Source organism: Lathamus discolor, chromosome 3 (assembly GCF_037157495.1).
Source record: "Lathamus discolor isolate bLatDis1 chromosome 3, bLatDis1.hap1, whole genome shotgun sequence".
NCBI lineage: Eukaryota > Metazoa > Chordata > Aves > Psittaciformes > Psittacidae > Lathamus > Lathamus discolor.
The window spans coordinates 24,913,091-24,931,004 of NC_088886.1; the positions used below are offsets into that span (position 1 = coordinate 24,913,091).

Sequence of the window (17,914 nt, forward strand, 5' to 3'; positions counted from 1 at the left end):
CTTTTATCACGGGTTGATCAGAAGTTAAGCATTCATTCTCTTGGTCACAAAACAGATTTTTTTCAGGTCTGCTTTATGGGGCTTCAGGATACTCCAAGTCTCTGTATCTGTTCCAAATCTCCACATAAGAGGTTTTCTGAGATTTGCTGAGTATACCCTACTATGTGTTTTTAGGCACTCTCAACCGTGGAGACCAGAATTAATGAAGCCTGGTTTTCCTCTAGTTTGTGCTTTGTGATTGGTTCTGGATTCTAAGAAGAATGAAGTATTTCCCAAGATTGGGCTGATTTTTATCAGCGAGATGCTAGAAGAGCATTTCCTCCTTTCCAGCTGTAGAAGATTTCCATCAGCCGTACAGCAGTTTAAGTTCCTGGTGAACCTGGCTTGAATTCACTGTTTTAAGGGGGAGGGTGGCAGGGAGTGTGATTGCCTGGGAAATCAAGCTGAAAGAGTATACTGCTCTAATTCCTTCAGTGTCGTTTTAAGGACTTAGCCAGCTGAGCCCTGAGAATAAGTTTGATCCTTTCCAACATCTCATCAGGTTCTGACTTACGTGTTTAGGAGTTTTATGACTTGCTGCTAATTTATAAACCTCTGGACTTAGAGTTTCTTCTTCAACACTTACTTACAAAATGGCTTTCTAACTTTAGGTCTAATGAAGAATGAGTTTGCAGTTGTCATATCCTCACAATTCCTTGTTCAATAAATTTCAGGTATTTAGGTAGATTATATATGACAAACACATTGATTGCTGCACATTGGGGATGCCCAAACAGGTCAGTAGTTGCTTATCTTAGAGGCCTTCTTGAGCTACTGTCATGTAGGTGCTCTCTTGGTTTTAACACCACCTTTCTTTGCAGTGGAAAAATGATAAACTGGAAAAATTTCTCTATGGTCTTCACTAAATATTGTTTAAGATAGCATTTATGCCACTCTAAGCTGCATTGTTCTAGCCTGAATACCTAGATCAAAGGAAGCTGTAAAACAATTCCTCAAATAATTGAGCAGGAAAAGGTAAAAAGTGACCTAGATAAGAAACATTTTCACAAGCACGATAAGCATAATAAAGTTCTGAAGAAGGACTCCATAGTCTGCCCTTGTGTCTGCCTCCCATGGAGACTAATTAAGTTTTGCTGTGGATTCTCTTTTTTAGCATACCAGTTTAATAGCTGCATTTGATCTGGGTGTTGTACTCTGTTCTTGTATAAGCATAGGAGCCCAACAAAGATTATGGAGGACAGGCTAGCACAGGTAAAAGGTTTGTTGCCATATAACTGTTATGGGAGATAGCTAGTGCTCTATTCTGATCCTGAAACTAGTCATAACTTGAATATGATACACATTGTGATTTTTTTTCTTAAGTCTTTTGATTTAACGCGTAGGAATAGACAAGTTATATGCCCTGCATGTTACATGCAGGGCACTTTGTTTTAATGTAGTTTTATGTTAATCAATATTTGTATAATTGTTTGAATATTACTTTGGAATACTTGTTTCCATTCTTGTGAATACTGTTTGAAGAACAGCTGCAGACTGAACCAAAGGAATTCGTAGTTTGTCTGCTGAGTAGGCTGTGGTAACAAGGTTGCTGTGAACAAAAAAAGAGGTGTGGAGGAGAGGAAGGGGACTCATCCTGTCATTCAGATGGAAGCAGTGTGAGTGTTGTGATGACACAACCTCAAGGAAAAGGACAGAACTTCGATTTGTAGTCTATCACCTTAGCGGTACAACACTGTTCTCTCTTCGTTTCCCCCTCACTAAAACATTAGTAGCCAGACTGTTGTAAAGAGTTTGTTAGTTACTGTTATCTAGATGTGACTAGTAATGAGAGGCAATTAAAAAGGTCACATTTCCTTAAAAGGAAGAAAGGAGCAAAGCTGAAAAAAAGGGAAAAATGCAAGGCTGGAGTGTTATCCACTATCAGTGCAGTAAAAAACAAATATAAATCCTTGTCTGAACTCAGTTTTCAGCCTTGCCTGACTTTCCTGGAGATTTACCTGCTGGGTCTCTTCCAGAATTCAGCTATGATGTCAGATGCTTTGCATTTTGAGATTTAAATGTAAGGAAGTTAGCAAGTAATATATGGATTTTCAAATTAAAGCCCAAGAAGCAGGCAGATTTAGAATAGAAGGACTTCATGGCTGTAATCCTTGGATTAAATGTTGGCTTTCCCTACACATGGAAACAGACATGATGTTTCTCAGGAAAAAATAATGTCCATCAAAATAATCTCGAAACCTGGGGTGATGTGGTGATAGCTGCATAGTTAGTATTGCTTTTCTACACGGGGGAAAGGGTTTTAAAGTAAGTCTCTTGGTGTTCAGATTAAACTGGACAATATCCTTATGTGTCTGAATGACAGCTGTTAGGATTGCAGCCAAGTAAGTATCAATCCCTTCTGGCAAGCTCCTCCCTCCCCAGTATGAGGATGACGTAACTATAAGACCTAAAAAGTAATAATGCTTGCATTGTCGTCATGTTTTGGGTGTTAAGGGAGTTATTGCGGGAGCCATATTGAGGTATTGGAAAACAGAAAATTATTTGTATGTGAATGAAAGGCAAGATTTTTCGGGGAGTATAGAGAGGGAAAGTTCTTCAAGGAAAATGCTAAATGAGATAAAATCATGATGTATGGCAAGATTGCTGCCTGGATCACTTGTATTAGGACATGTTTGTCCTAGAAAATGTATATCCAGCCTTAGGGCCTTCATTGGGTGATGACACAGAACACATATCTGTTGCTTTGCATTACTGATGTTATTTGTTAGCGCTGGAGACTGTGTCCAGGTTCAGACTGTTGTAGTAAAAGCTGCTCAAGCCCATTTCCCAGGTCATTGCTGTGAAGTCTTTACAAGAGACCTGCTTTCTTCATTAAAGTTGCCGTTTTGGTTGCCACTTGATGTGAAGCTTTTCCACAGCTTTGGTGGTAGTTGGATCAGGTTGTTAATGAGCTCTGTATTATTGTGGCTGACTGAATGTATTCATTAAAAAAAAAAAAAGCTGAAAATAACATCTTACAAAAGTCATCATGCATTTCCATGTCAATGATTCTTTGTTGGTTCAGTCGCTGTTTCTTTTTGTAGGGATTTGTTCCTAGGCTGCCAGGCCTGAATGGAGAATAGGAAGTCACTCCAGCTGTTTTCCTCGTGTTGGCACTCTGTGCTGAACAGGAATTGCTGAGCAAAGAACATCATATCCCCAGAGAGGTGTGCTGGGGTAGCACAAAGGCAATCTGGAATTTTTTGTCTTTTTTAATTAAAAGTTCCTGCCAAATACTATCATCAGGGATTGGGGGGAGGGAGAGAAATAAATGAAGTCTGGAGTCCACTTGGAAGAGCAAGAAACCTGCCGGGAGAAGCAGAAGAGCAGTATTTTTCTCTGGTGAAATTTTGCTTTTGAATATCTAACCACTTACCCAGAAAAGAGGACTGGATTTTTTTTTCCCCGTCCCTCTTCTGTGAATCTCAGTTCTGAATACTGCTTCTCCAACAAAGTTGGATGGATTGTGCAACTTTGCACTTAGTTCTGGTCTTGCTAGTGGAACAAAAAATTAGCAGAATTCCTTCTCCTAAGTGGGTGTCAAATTATCGGCTGACACATCATGCCATGTTATGGTGATAAATGCATGTCTGGCTGTGGTTTGCAGTAAGCTTAAATTCTCTTTTTCTCTTAACAAAATACAATATAAAAGTTATTGCTTCTCTGCTTTCTTTTTCCTTTGTAAAAGAAAGCTTAAGTAAGAAGTTATAAAGAATAGCAGACATATATTTGAGGGAAGAGGGAGATACAGTCATTTCGCTTGCAGGTTTAATGCAGGACAAATGCATAATGACTGAAATATACTGTGACTTGATGCTGTCTGGTACTGGATGGTGAATGCATAAGGTGGCTTATTCTGGTCTGCAGTGCACTGGTGACAATTTTATAAACTCCTTTATTGTATTTGATGCTTTCTGGGATTCTTGCTGGCAATATTACTGAAGAATTGCCTTGCAGTTTGAATAGTCCTCTCTAGCAAGGTATTTTCAGGTAAGAAGTTATTTGTGGTTGAAAGACCATATGGTTTAGCTGATTTTTTGAGGATGCTGCAAAATCCCTGTACAGTGGAAAGCATCTGACAGTTCAGTTGTGGACAAGTATGGAGTAATTTCATATAGGAAATGGATCCTGTCAGTGTTCAGTTTATAACCCAGAGTGAAAGAATTTAATATTCCTTTGACTTTTTCGTGTGTATTTTAAGAGTTTTTTTAATATAATTGTATCATTACTAATTATCTACTCTGGGTTTTGATTTCCAATCCAGTTCATCACCCTGAGCACAGTAACATACTGCACAATTAATGTGCTGTTTATAATAGTCCCTTGAAAAGAGTATCGTCCATCCTGTTTCTTGGTGTGTTTCAAGTTAGCTGTGGAGAATAGAACAGTTGGCTTTGGCTTGAACTGTTATGTTACAAGGTTCAACCTTGAACAATTCTGAAGTTCTTGCTTGTTTTTTACTAAGGAGAAAGTATGTTTGACTTCAGCTTGATCTTTGTCCGTGTAAAAACTTCAAAATATGCCTTTAGCAATGTCATCCTGATAACAGTGGAAAGGATTTGAGTTTGCTAAGTAATGCACCATGGCCAGTTCACGGCTTGTTCAGAATCACACAAAATGATCTACAGTCTAGCTTGCTTGTTGGTAGGTTTTCTTAACTTTTCTCTAGTACAGATGTGGTTTTAGGTTTGTATATTAAGAAGGCATATATAAGCTAAAGGACATTTCTGAGCTTATGGAGATCTCAGAAGTGGATTGGATGTGAAGCTTCATATACATCAAACATTCATGTACCATGTTCAACTGTCACAGGTGGGTACTTTGCAAATAGCCAAGTCAAATATTTTGCTAATACACCCATCACAAAACACACCAAATTATTAATTATTGTTTTGGGTTTTTGTTTGTAATTTTGCTTGGAGGCATACAATGGGATTTCTTCAAGTGGAACACGGAATCATTTGTCCTTGTTCCATCCTGTTACTGTCATGTCACTTTTCTATTCCTGCTTTTATGCAAACTTTTCCTAACACAGTGTTGTAGAACTGGATTCTATCTAAAATTTTCCACTCTGCTGGTATCTGAATACAAGAGGATTTCCCCTTCACAGAGTTTTGTTCATGTTTTTGTTTTGCTTTTTGGACTTTGTCTAATTCTTCAGTAAAGATCATCTGGAAGAGAACTGGGGAAACGGTCAAAACACGGGCCATTTCCTGTCATTGTCTAGAGTCTCAAGCACTGTGGACTTCCATCTCCTTCCTGTCTTTTGTTTCTGGGTTGATAATGTAGTCTTTAAATAAGCTCAAATAAAAATAGATGTAATAGAGCTGGAAATAGAAACTAGTATACTTAAATTAATGTCTTTGCACTGTCTGAGAACAGTGTGCCAATAATGATAAAACAATGTAATCCCAGAGGGTACCCAAGTGTTTACAGCATGTGGTTCTAATCCTGTCACCTTTCCCTTGCAAGTGAATCCACTGAAGTCACTAGCAGCACTTCTTCAAGGAAGTGATATTTGGACTACAGCAGCAGCCAAGTAGCAAGAGCACAAGTAGTAAGAAGGATTTCTCTTTAGCTAAGGATGCTGAGGCATACTGCTCTCAAAGGTTCACGTAACTTCTAATAATTGTTGATCTAAATTCATTCAAGTGGGCTGTACTCAATGTACATCCAAGTGGCATCAGCTGGCATGACTGTTGGATATTGTACTCTATGGATCCATCATAAAATCTATTTTTGCACTGTAATAGTGCCTAAAGGTCACAGCTAGGGTTTAAGTAATCTTGTCCTGGAACATTTGAAAGTGGGTAGAAGTCTGTCTTAAAGTATATAATGAAAATGAAAATGCAGAACACAGGTAGAGTGAACAATGGGAAGGAGGTAGGGCAAAGTATGAAGGTAAACACCAGTGAGGGGAAGTAGTTACAGATAAGTAGTGGTATATATCAATTGCAGGCTGTAAATCATTTGAACTTTAGTTAGTAAAGGAAATATTACTTGTGTCCAACAGGATTTTTATGTTACTGTTGTGAAATACAGATGCATTTCTGGCATTAGAATAAAGGTGCATCTCAAAGCTGGGTTTATCCGTTTGAAATCGTTACCAAGTGTATATTAGTAGTGTATAAAACAAAAAGCCTAGCAGTGAGCTTATACTATTAGGAGCTTCTGGCAGGCACTGATCTGTGAGAAGAAGCATCAGCAGAGGTAAGAAGATTCTAAGGGATGAAAATAAGGGAAGTCAGAAGAGAGAGCAAATTCTAAGTGATCTTCAAAGTGAGTATTAAATAACTGAATGAGGAAGAAAGTCTTGATGCTCCATTTTGATTGGTCTGGAGGGTAGGAATATGGGCTTTGGAAAGCTCAGATTTTGCAGTAGATTAAAGAAGAGTAATAACAACATAAAGGGGAAAAGACTGGAGATGATTTAGGCTGGTAAAAGCAATTGTGGCTCCCCTAGCAAAACAGGTTACTTCCAGAAACATGTTTAACACCCATTTTCTTAATGTAGAGCTGTGCTGGTTGAGGAAGTCTTCGCACTGCACTTACATATGCAGCGCAGTCAAGAGGGAGAAGTTGATATGCTTTCTAGCTTACTGGTTTAGGCCACTGCAATAGCAACACTTCCTCTAATGTCAGAGAAAGCAGAAATTTAAGGGATCTAGGAAGAGAGCTTGGGTGTATGTAACCATGCCACTGGCTGTGTGTGGCTGGCACTGCATCCATTGAACATCACTGAGCATCCTCCTTGTCTGTGTAATGATCGTATCCAATTGTTGTGTTTCACAAAAGGGAGAGAGATATAATGGACATTGAAAACAAATGTATTGCCATCCACATTTCAAAACTGCCTTTCTGCTTTCTTCAAACAGTTCCTGGATTTCTCCTTGAAATGCATGTGCCTTCAAGGATGCTGTGGAAGAGAAAGGGGAGTCTCACCAGAGATGTGCCAAGAGAAGGCAAGTCAGTGGTGTACAGACTGTTGTATATGACTGTGGGATATTTTAGAGGTGGAGGAGATAAAAACAAACAGAAAAGCAATTAACACCACCCCCCCCCCAAAAAAAAAAAAAACCCCAAAAAACTATGAGAATAATATCTTCCAGCTGGAGACCAGTAACAAATGGTGTCCCTCAGAGATCGGTGTTGGGACCGGTCTTGTTCAACATCTTTGTCGGCAACATGGACAGTGGGATTGAGTGCCTCCTCAGCAAGTCTGCCGATGACACCAAGCTGTGTGGTTCGGTTGATATGCTGGATGGAAGGAATGCCATCCTGAGGAACCGTGACATGCTTGTGAGGTTGGCAGATGCCAACCTTATGAAGTTCAACCAAGCCAAGTGCAAGGTCCTACACCTGGGTTGGAGCAATCCCAGGACACCTACAGGTTGGGCAGAGAAGATATTCAGAGAGCCCTGCAGAGAAGGACTTGGGGGTGTTGGTCAATGAGAAAATGAACATAAGCCGGCCGCAGTGTGCGCTCACAGACCAGAAAGCCAACCGTATCCTGGGCTGCATCAAAAGGAGCGTGACCAGCAGGTTGAAGGAGGTGATCCTGCCCCTCTACTCTGCTCTCGTGAGACCTCACCTGGAGTATTGTGTGCAGTTCTGGTGTCCTCAACATAAAAAGGACATGGAACTGTTGGAACAAGTCCAGAGGAGGCTATGAGGATGATCAGGGGACTGGAGCACCTCCCATATGAAGATAGGCTGAGAAAGATAGGTCTGTTCAGCCTGGAGAAGAGAAGGCTGCGTGGAGACCTCATAGCAGCTTTCCAGTATCTGAAAGGGGGCTGTAAGGGTGCTGGGGAGGGACTCTTCATTAGGGACTGTAGTGATAGGACAAGGGGTAATGGGTTGAAACTTAAACAGGGGAAGTTTAGATTGGATATAAGGAAGAAGTTCTTTACTGTAATGGTGGTGAGGCACTGGAATGGATTGCCCAGGGAAGCTGTGAATGCTCCATCCCTGGCGATGTTCAAGGCCAAGTTGGACAGAGCCTTGTGTGGGATGGTTTAGTGTGAGGTGTCCCTGCCCATGGTGGGGGGGTTGGAACTATATGGTCTTAAGGTCCTTTCCAACCTTAACTATTCTATGATTCTGTAATACAAGGTTTTATAATTATTTTATCCCTATTATTTTAGTGACCTCTTGGAAGTTAAGAGTGTTGTGTTTATGCACAATGTTCAGAAATGCCAGACTTTGTTTTGGGATTCTCACTTCAGAAGATTGCTTTGTGCAGATTTTCCTCCTGGTTTAAATCTAAGCGATGGAGTTAGTTTTGGACATTTTAATTGTGATCTCTAACATACATAATGCTACTGAAAATGTGATTCCTAGGATTGGTTGTAGGAACAGCGTTTCAATTGAAAGTTCATTTAGTCTTTCTGGAAACTATGTAGGCATGAAGTGAATGAGTCAAACTTAAGACATGCCATTTGATTATAACTCACTGGGTGGGAGGGACACAGTCCTCAGGCTTTGAACTGCTTGGATACAAATACAGAGGTAGGTGGCAGAACTCTGCTCAGAGGTACAGGAGGCCCCAGGTAGAGTGGGAAGTATTCCCAGTATCTTAAATAATAGACAATCCAATATAATTATTAAGGCCAGAGTCCTCTGGGGAGTGCTTGGCTTAAAAGACCCCAAAGTGTTACAGAAATCTCGGTGAGGAAATATTTCTTTTTCAAGACGAATACTGAAAAAAGCCTAGAATCAAACCAAAGACATTAAAATCCTCATAGTCAACAGAGATTTCTACTGTTTAAGCATCCTGTTAACGGTGTCAGAAAAGGCATACATGCAATATATCTGTAACCAAAGCAAAATGAAACAGAGCAGAAAGGCAAAAGAAAGTTATGTTTGTAAATGGGAAGTTTGGAGAGCTATTTAATCGAATAGTTAATTGTCTTGTTATGGAAACTGAAGCTTGCTAGAGAAAAACATGAACTATGGCAAGGAATTTGGGAATGAGGAGAAGGACCGAGTAGCTACTAACCAAAACAAAAATAACAAACTTGCAAATGTGTTGAAAGTCAGACGCTTCTTATGGAGAATCAGCCTGTTTATGGGGACAAGAGAACAAGTGGGGAAAACAAGACTTTTGCTAAATCAGCCCAATGTGTTTTTCTGCCAAGACCTATCTAATGATTACACCTTCCTTAGGTGCAAAAATAAAAGAAAAAGAAGGTCTGCAACTCAGAGAAGGCAATCTTTTGAGTGACACTTGTATGTGACAGCCACTTGAGTCACAAATCAGGAAGAGGGCTTCCTTTTCCTTAATTCAGCTGATGCAGACAAAATGACCCATTTATATCACAATGTCCATAAGGTATTTTTCTTTACTCATGTTTGTTGGACGTAATATCTGACTGCAGTCTAGAAGCTGTGGCAGAAAACTTGGTGGTTACCATAGTGATAATGTTAAATGGAAATATGTGTGTGTGTGTGTGTGTGTGTGTGTAAAAGGTGGGAAAATCAGTCCTTTCACTGAAAAAATCAGTAAGCTCCATCTCCCTGCCTCCTCCTTTCTATGCATGTTTGCCTGTTCCTCTGTGAAGAAATTATAAGAGAAAGGAACAGAGTCCCTTTGTTTACAAACAGAGCAAAGTGAACAGGAGAAGCAACTTCCGCTTTGTTAATACCCCGCTATCCCCCAACACAGTCTTGTTCCAAGCCCTCTGCAGTATCTGAGTGCTTTGGACACTGCCTCTTCTTGACCTCTTCTGGCTGTTTCGTATCATCTTTATGCAAAGAAATTGCTGAAAAACATTACCTTGTGAGATTGTAGATACGTTCTCTTCTTTTTTTTTTTTTCTTTTTCTTTCTTTCTTGGAGTTGCGTTTGAATTCTCATGAAAGACTAGTAAGCTCATGCAGCTCGTAGGCAGTTCAGGTCTAACTTCATGCTAAACTTCCAGCTGAGCAAGATGTGGGCTGTGCTGGTGCAGGGTCTGCCACAGGATGCAAGTCTCCATCTGGCTGAAGTCAGCAGCTTGTCCTGGAGCTTTGCTGTATGCCAAGGCCAGCTCCATTTGACCGTGTCCTGCGAGAACTGATGGGGAGTCATTGTGCCCTTCAACCTCAGAAGCGTCTGGAGATCTCCCCTCCCACCGTTTTTCATTCAGCTTGTGACATGATGATTTTGTTATGAAGCTCATAGGTGTAGGCATTTTTGTCTGCTCTTTTATGGCGCTGATATTTTTGTCATTGTTCTTACAGGTATGTAATGCTTCCAAGATATATTAGCCTTTTCTTTTCAGTCTTCTACAACTTTCTGTTGGAGAAGGAGGTAATAATTTTTATTAGTTCTGCATAGGCACAGCGGTTGATTCTGGTATCGTGACAATATAATTGGGAGAAATGGAATTGACGTCAGGAGAATTACCCACAGTCAAACTTGTAGCTGAGCAACGACTTTTTTATATGATTGAAGTATTTATTCTTTGCAGAAAGTTTTTAAATTGTTCAAATGAGGCCCCTGGACTCTCCTCAGAGGTGAATTTTTTGGAAAGTTTGAGTGAAAACTTTTCATCCATGTGTATGAGAAGAGTGGAAAACTATTTTTCTCCTCCAAAAAGACTTTTTGCTTCCTTCTTTTGAACAGCTCAGCATGAGTAGCTGAGACTTGTGTGCTAAAATTTGGCATTGAAATAGCCGTAACTACGAAGTGTCTTAGTTTTGGCTTTGATTTGACTGAGTTACGAGCTCAGGAAACCCTGTACTCAGTGTGCACTTCAGGGTTTTGTGTATTCCTTGAAAGTTTATGAAGGTTTCAGACAAGAGCATTTGCTGTGAACACCTAAGTAGCTACACAGAACAGAACTAGAGAAAGATACTGCTTTGAAGCAGCAGGGACACGTGGGACTGGAAATGTTCAGAAGACCTTGTAAAGCACTTATGGCCTAAGAAAAGTTTCTGGTGTTTTGCAGTATGTGCAACTGAGACTCAAGTTCCTAGGACCTGCATTCTCTATTCCTACAGGTCACTTCCAAAGATCCAAGAGAGGTTTCTGCAGACTGAGTAGGGAGCAGGTATAAGACCAGCTCTACTTACACTCGAGTCAAAATGCTTAGGCAACAGAAACTAAAATATGCCAGTGTTTTTCAATCTGATGTTGAAAGTGGCACAGTTTATCGATGATATGAACAGGGTTTTGCAAGCAGCACTGCTTTAATATCTTAACAAATGGATGTCTTAGGACCTGCTGTTCCTGAAGGAGATATGCCAGTCTAGATCTGAGATTACACAAAAGCATACCATATCCTATTGGACAGCATAGTTTGTGAAACAGTGCATGCCTATCTAATTGGAATCACATGTGTAATGAGGAGCCAAGCAAAGGCTGGATGTGCTTCCTTAACTACATGTTTTTTTGACTTAGCATTGTTAATTATGAAGCCTTATGAATCATTTATTTCGTTTTATGTATGGGAGCGCTGCTTTATTTCCTCTGGCATTCTACAATGAAGCTGGTTAATATTTGCAGCTACTTGAAGGCCTCTATTTAGTTATAGTGTCAATGAAGGCAGATAATGATGAATCTGTGTAATAGGTTCTTTACTGAGCTGCTACTGCATTGTCACAATTCAAATTTAATTTTTGATCCAAACAATTTTTCTTACTAGCTGACATGTAGTGACAGTGCATCTCATTCATTTAAAGAATATGAATACCCAAATTAATTTCTTTCCAAATGAGAAAGATGGAAAACTCTGCTCATCTCCGTTACCCACATCAGCTCTCAGCATGTGCAAAATATTGCCCCTGTACTGGTGGAAATGTCTATGTGCCTGTGAGGTGCTTTGTGCTTTAAAGGACCTTCAGCATAGGTGAGATTGTAATGCACTGAATGTTAACCAGATCTAAAGCACTCCTGACAAACTGTGTGTCTGAGTGGAAAGCAGCAACTCAGGTGTGCACAGTGTACAGGAATACTACCAGGTGATTTTCACATGGTAACTGTGGTAAAGAGCTCTCTGCAACCAAGCTACAGGTCAAAGTCCACAGTCATTAAAACACAATATAAAACTGATTTGTGCTTGCATTCTGCAGTTTCTGTGGCTCATCTGATTGTGATTTTTTTTTTTAATAGTTTCAGTCTCAAGAACTGTAGTCTGCAGCACCTGTTATGAGGGCATGTGCCATAAATAAGAAGCAAGAACTAAGTATGCTTATATAGGAACCAGATGAATAATAATTAATGACATACTCTTAATAGAAACAGTAATTACTTCCTTTTGTAAGCATGCACTTCTAATGCATCATCCATTGCAGGGCTGTCTTTTCAGACAGGCTTTATTCTACATGAAAGATTCTCATATTTTCTACAGGATAAACAGACTGCCTTGTGGAATCTCTTCCAATTAACAGCTGCACACATACACATAGTGCCCATGAGGTGGTAGCCACTGCTTCTTAAAAAAACCCAACCAAACAAACCCAAACCAAACTAAACCAAAAAAAACAGGAAAGAAAAACTAGAGAGAAAAAAAAAAGGGTAATATTGTAAAAACATATAATACAAAGGCATGGTTTGCCTTTCATTAGGAAATGTCTAGCATATCCAACATGCAAGCAGTTCTAGCTCCTGGCTCAATCAAGCACCAGGGAGTGGAAACTGCTTGAGCTGGCACTGCTACTGTAAGGGACATCTTGAAGACATGGCCTAACTTACGTATTTTTGTAATGCAGTAAGTGTTTTCCCTTTTCTGGGGAGAAAGAAAGAAAAAGAAACAACAAACAAAAACCAGACAGTTGTGTGTTTTTCTTAACCCGTCTCCCACTGAGCAACCTACCCAGTGAAAATAATTTGCATGCACATCTCTGGTACCTGGCTTCTTTCCTTTTAGGCTGTGTGATGCCTTTCTCTCAGAGAGAAGCTGTCTGGGCTGATTCTTCCATCACCTGATTACTTTGTCCTTTTAATTTGCCCTCCTGAATATTTTCCTTATTTGGGTATCTCTGACTTCGGTTTCCTCTTCTCCTCCTGTGAGGCCTCTAGCAGAGGCAGTAAGACTGGCTGTTCTTTATTTCCAGCTGGTTTATAGGTCTTTTGCTTTGTCTTCTCATGAAAGCATCTGCATGCCAGCTGTAGCAATAGCTGAAAACAAGCAGAAATCATCACTCTGTGTCTATTTTTCTGTGGACAGCTGGCAAGTTCTTGTTGGGTTGTAAGTAGTCAATGGCCTACAGTTTGAGAACTTTCCAGACCTCAAAGTATTTTCTTATATAACATTTCACTTTGAGAAGTGTAAGGTTGCATTCACAAGTGGATCTGTATTTCTTTCTTCTTGTGAGGGGGAGGGAATATATGCTCAGATGTATTAGAGGAACTCAGTATAAAGGGCAGGCACAGAGGTTGATTATGGCAGGAATTTAGTTATTGCATGTAAACATGATTTGGAAAGAACCAAATATTTAACACAATGTTGACCATGAATGTGGTTCATTGGTACAGATTGGTTTTGTGATTAAAGTCTTTTAAAGGACTTTTAAAAGAGCAACACAGCAGTTCTACTAAACCGAGCTGCAGACTGTTCTTACTCTTTTTGATGCTTCCTTGAAAGCTTTACAGAACATCTTTTAGATTAATCAGAGCCTTTTTGTCTTCATGTTTTCCTGTGCATTCTGATCCCATCTCTTGGTCTCAAATAAGTGGTTGAACACTACATAGTGGTCTTAGAATGCAACTAAATGGAAGGTAAATAAGCTTTTCCTCCTTTACAGTATTAAATAATCAGTGTTTGGGTATAGGGCAGATTTTTAGGAATATAGGCTGAGCATAATTCTTTCTCTATGAAAGATCAAATGAATACATATATGTTATGTATACATACACACATGTGACTGTTTTGGTAAAAATTAATTGGTTAATGGAGTCGGAGTTCAAATGAGTCCTTCTGCTACATTTTTAGTTGGTACAGTATTTCATTCAGTTTGAAAGATTCTACAGTCCAAGAGAAATATCTTGTATTCCATTCAACAACATTATTGTGACTATGAGATCTGATGATATAAATATGGACAAAGTCTGTTAAGAGAGGTAGTATATTTGAATTTTCCTTTTTTTTTTCAGCTGGAAAGCAAGCAAATACTGTGGCATAAGAAAGGCATGCTATGTTGGAAAACACTGTTGCATCCCCTGTCAGCTGCTTTCATAAAGATACCACCCCAACCTACAAATATAATTTTCCTGAGTGAGACAGTTACATCAATAGAATCCAGGCTTCCAAGGATCTGCAAATATCAGAATTGGCAGAGGATTTGGATAAACAGTTTTTTACTGAAAATCTGTTGCAAATGTGATAGCTGGGCTTTTTGCAATATGATGTTTGATATAATTCTTGTAGGGAGAAGATTCAGTCCCATGGAGGTTTGATTCACTTTGATTTCAGGGTCTAGTCTCCAGTTCATCAAAGAATTAATTTAGTTCCTCTGATGTTTTAAGCTCATGCCACAGTAAAGCTACTACTTACATGCCTTTCTGAACTGGCACACTAGGTAGGGGATAAAGAAAGATTAAATTAATTTGTCACACTAAGTTGCATTGTCTGTTGTCCTAGCCATTGTGCAGTTTCCCCTTGCATCTAAACTAGTTAATGGAAACAGTTTCTAGAAGCTTAATCATGTAAATTAAGTTAAGCGCTAACTAAACAAAATAACTAGATTAAGATTTCAATCAAGTAAATACTGAAGGTTTCTACAAAAGACTATTGTGATATTGGGTTGGGGTTTTTTTGCCTCATCCTTAAAGAGTAACAACTCTTAGCATCGACAATGAGTTTTTCCTTCAGGCTAATTCTGATACTTCCCTCCCAAGTCAGCTGACTGAGGAGACTATGGAACCAAATATCCCATTTAAATGTATTGTGTTCCCTGCTCAAAGAGAAATCTGTTGAGCTGCCACTTAAGTATATCTACCTACACAAGGGCATTTAGCACCCATGACAGCAGAGGGTGGATGATGCTGGAAAAACCCACATAACAACAATTTGCCATCTCAGGTGCACGTTTGCAGAGCTGAGATCTAGGGGTAAAGATTAGCATTTGTGTGTGATTTAGATCGTATGAAACTTGACCTTCAAATCTGTAAGAGTGCAAGTAAAATACATGTGTCTGTTGCCATACAGACCTCATCACATTAGCGAAAATTTCCATCTCCTTCTCAGTTCCCTGTGTGCCTTTTTGTGTGTTGCAGGTGCGGCCAGGTGCCAGTGATGCAGTTTATACAGTATCTTGTTTGTGCAGTCCTTGCAGTTTCTTAGGATGAAAGACAACCCGTTCATTCAAAATACTGTTCCAAAAGTAGGATGCAGTTTGATGTACTACAGAATTATGTGCCTGATTACTGTCCCTCCTGTAACCTTTCACTGTGATTTCAGTTTGGGTTTCTTTAGAAAGGTGTATCTGTGTTTAATGTTACAAAGTCTGGGCACTGTATCTCACTGAAAGTAATCTGGAAAATACTCTAAGCAGGACTAATAAGAAATCTAATTAATAAAAAGGTGGTATTTTTGCTACTTGCTAAACTCGATGAATTAATCTGATATTCCTTCCTGAGGGAGCTTCTCTCAGGGAAATCCTGACAAGAGGATTCCTCTTCCATAAATCCTCTTGTCAGTGACTGAGAGAATTCAGAAACATCATCCATGAGAGGGCTTATGCCTGACCTTGAATGAAAAGTCCTGAGCTTATCTCTCCAAGGATATCCCTAAGGATCCAGTCTGAAATACATGATTCAACAGAAGCTAAATTGAGTTAAATACATGTGTTCCTTCCCACTATATTAAATTGCAGTCATTATCTTCTTCTAATGGAACAGTCCAAAGTAACTGCAATTTTTTGGTGACTGCCATCCAGAGTAATGGTAGTGGCACTAGTGCAGTTGCTGTACATCATACCATGACAAAGCTTTTATTTCAATACAGAAATAATACAGAGTAATTATTTGGCTTTGGTGTTATATTCCTTGCAGCTGGATATCCATTCTCATATGCTATGTTTGTCCTGTTCAACAGCAATTTGTTCTGAAACTGCTTGCACGCCTGCTGTGCCAGCTACACAAATTCAATGGAGACTCCTTTTTTTGCACCCAAAAATTATGCTGTGGAAAACCAGTTTGCAAAATCTAAAGTATTCAAAATGCTCTGTGCAGTTTTGCAGGAGAAACCAAGGGACTTCAGAAAATCTAGACTTTGATTTGTATGCTACAATACATTTTAGACAGAATATTAAACTCTCTATCTGCCTCGGCATATTCTGGATCACTTCAGTATTACACAAATAAAGCAAATGCACAGCCTGGCAAATGATCAGATCAGGCCACCCACAACAACACAGCTCAGTCTTAGTTTTGTAGCTTAAAATAATGTTCCTTGCTTTCATATGCTTCCTCATGTTAACAGCTGCCAAGTGATGAATAGTCTCTCTGAACCAGCTCTGCTCCTGAGAAAACTGGTAGTGACACTTGTGTATAAATATGTTAATACATTGGCTGCTACTGCTGAATTTCAGGGGGGATATGAACTCTGCTGTTCAATTCTTACCTCCTTCATTGACTTGTACAGTAATTTGTGTATCAACTCCTCTCTAATTTCATTTATGTCCCCAAAAGCAGGTAGCTAAAGACAGGTCAGGTGCTGTGAGGTTCTTGTGCTAGTATGCTGATATCTGCAGCTAGTGCTTGTACAGAGAAGATTGTCATGGTTCATACAGGCTTGTCTGTGAGCAAGGAACTCCTGGAAATAAAAATAAGGAGATTGTGGGTTTAATCTATATAAATAGATATGTGGGGAATATGATAACTATAATCTATTGCTTACAGAATCAATATGAGAATTTTTTTTTCTTCTTAAACAGGAAGAGTCATTTTCTTGTGGAAAGATGAGTAAAAACAGTCATGATTTGTTTCTTAATACCAGCTGTACAGGTCATATGGGTTGGAATGCTTTCCCTATGCCTGCAGTTTCCCATCACCCTAAACCTTATCTCCTCAAACCAGAAACTCACTCCTGTTCACCTCCACAGCTGTGATGTACAGCCCACATCTCTATTCCTTGCTCCTCATGGCTCCGCTGTTTAGCAGTGGTTTCTTACCTGCTGCTACGCACCTGCGCATCCCCCGTCCCCACTCAGCACATCTTTTTCAGGGGAAGGGTTTCTGCTGATGGTCACAGGATAGGCTTGCAGAGGGCGGTGGGAGGAGAGGGGGTGCCTGCCCGGGCGCAGTCTGGCTGGCGTGCGCAGGAGGAGGAGAAAGGTCCTTCTCTGCTGTTTGAGCCACCTGAATTGCCCAGTGGGCGAGTGCTGGACAGACACTTCACTCCTCTGCTGAGCAGGACCACGACAACGTAAAGTACCGCCGCTCGCAGCGGTGACGGGCTTTACCATAACGTACTGCCTTGCTTTCAAACTTGTACTTTTTAAGTTTGGCTTAAACTTCCTGCCTTTTGTGCATCTGCGTTTTTCTGTGTGCTGGAGCAGTTCAAAATCCGGCAGCAGCGGCAGGGAGCCCCAGACGCGGCCCTCTGCTCTCCGCACCTGCCCCGGCCACCCGCAGACACAGCGCACCGCCGCGCACCCTCTGCCGTGCCCGGGCACCAGTCGGTGCGCGGCTGACACAGGGGCGATGGCTGGCGGAGCTGGCAGGAGGCGCTTCCTCCGTGCCCCGTCCCGCTGGAAGCCGCGCAGGATGTGCGGCACCTTGTCCCTCTTATGGGGACACCGCGAAGGGGGCTACGTGCACGCCCCGCTTCGGCCGGCGCCCCCGAGCGCTTGCAGCCGCGCTGCGGGTCCCGGCGCGCACTGCTGGCTCCGCACTAACTTCTCGGCCGCGGTTGCCCGCGATAAACAGGAAGCCCCTCGGCGAGGCC

The 17,914-nt window shown here is 40.6% G+C and overlaps 1 long non-coding RNA gene across 2 annotated transcripts; it reads right to left on the bottom strand.

The window, feature by feature from the left end:
- Nucleotides 1-8,895: 8,895 nt before the first annotated feature.
- On the bottom strand, nucleotides 8,896-17,872 carry LOC136011804 (uncharacterized). 2 transcript variants are annotated; one of them, XR_010611476.1, is made up of 4 exons: nucleotides 17,139-17,872; nucleotides 16,589-16,780; nucleotides 12,874-13,143; nucleotides 8,896-10,317 (listed from the first exon to the last, which is right to left on the bottom strand). It is a non-coding gene; the product is annotated as an uncharacterized LOC136011804 (long non-coding RNA). The 2 variants fall into 2 exon arrangements; XR_010611475.1 differs by having other exon boundaries at nucleotides 12,839-13,143.
- Nucleotides 17,873-17,914: the final 42 nt, after the last annotated feature.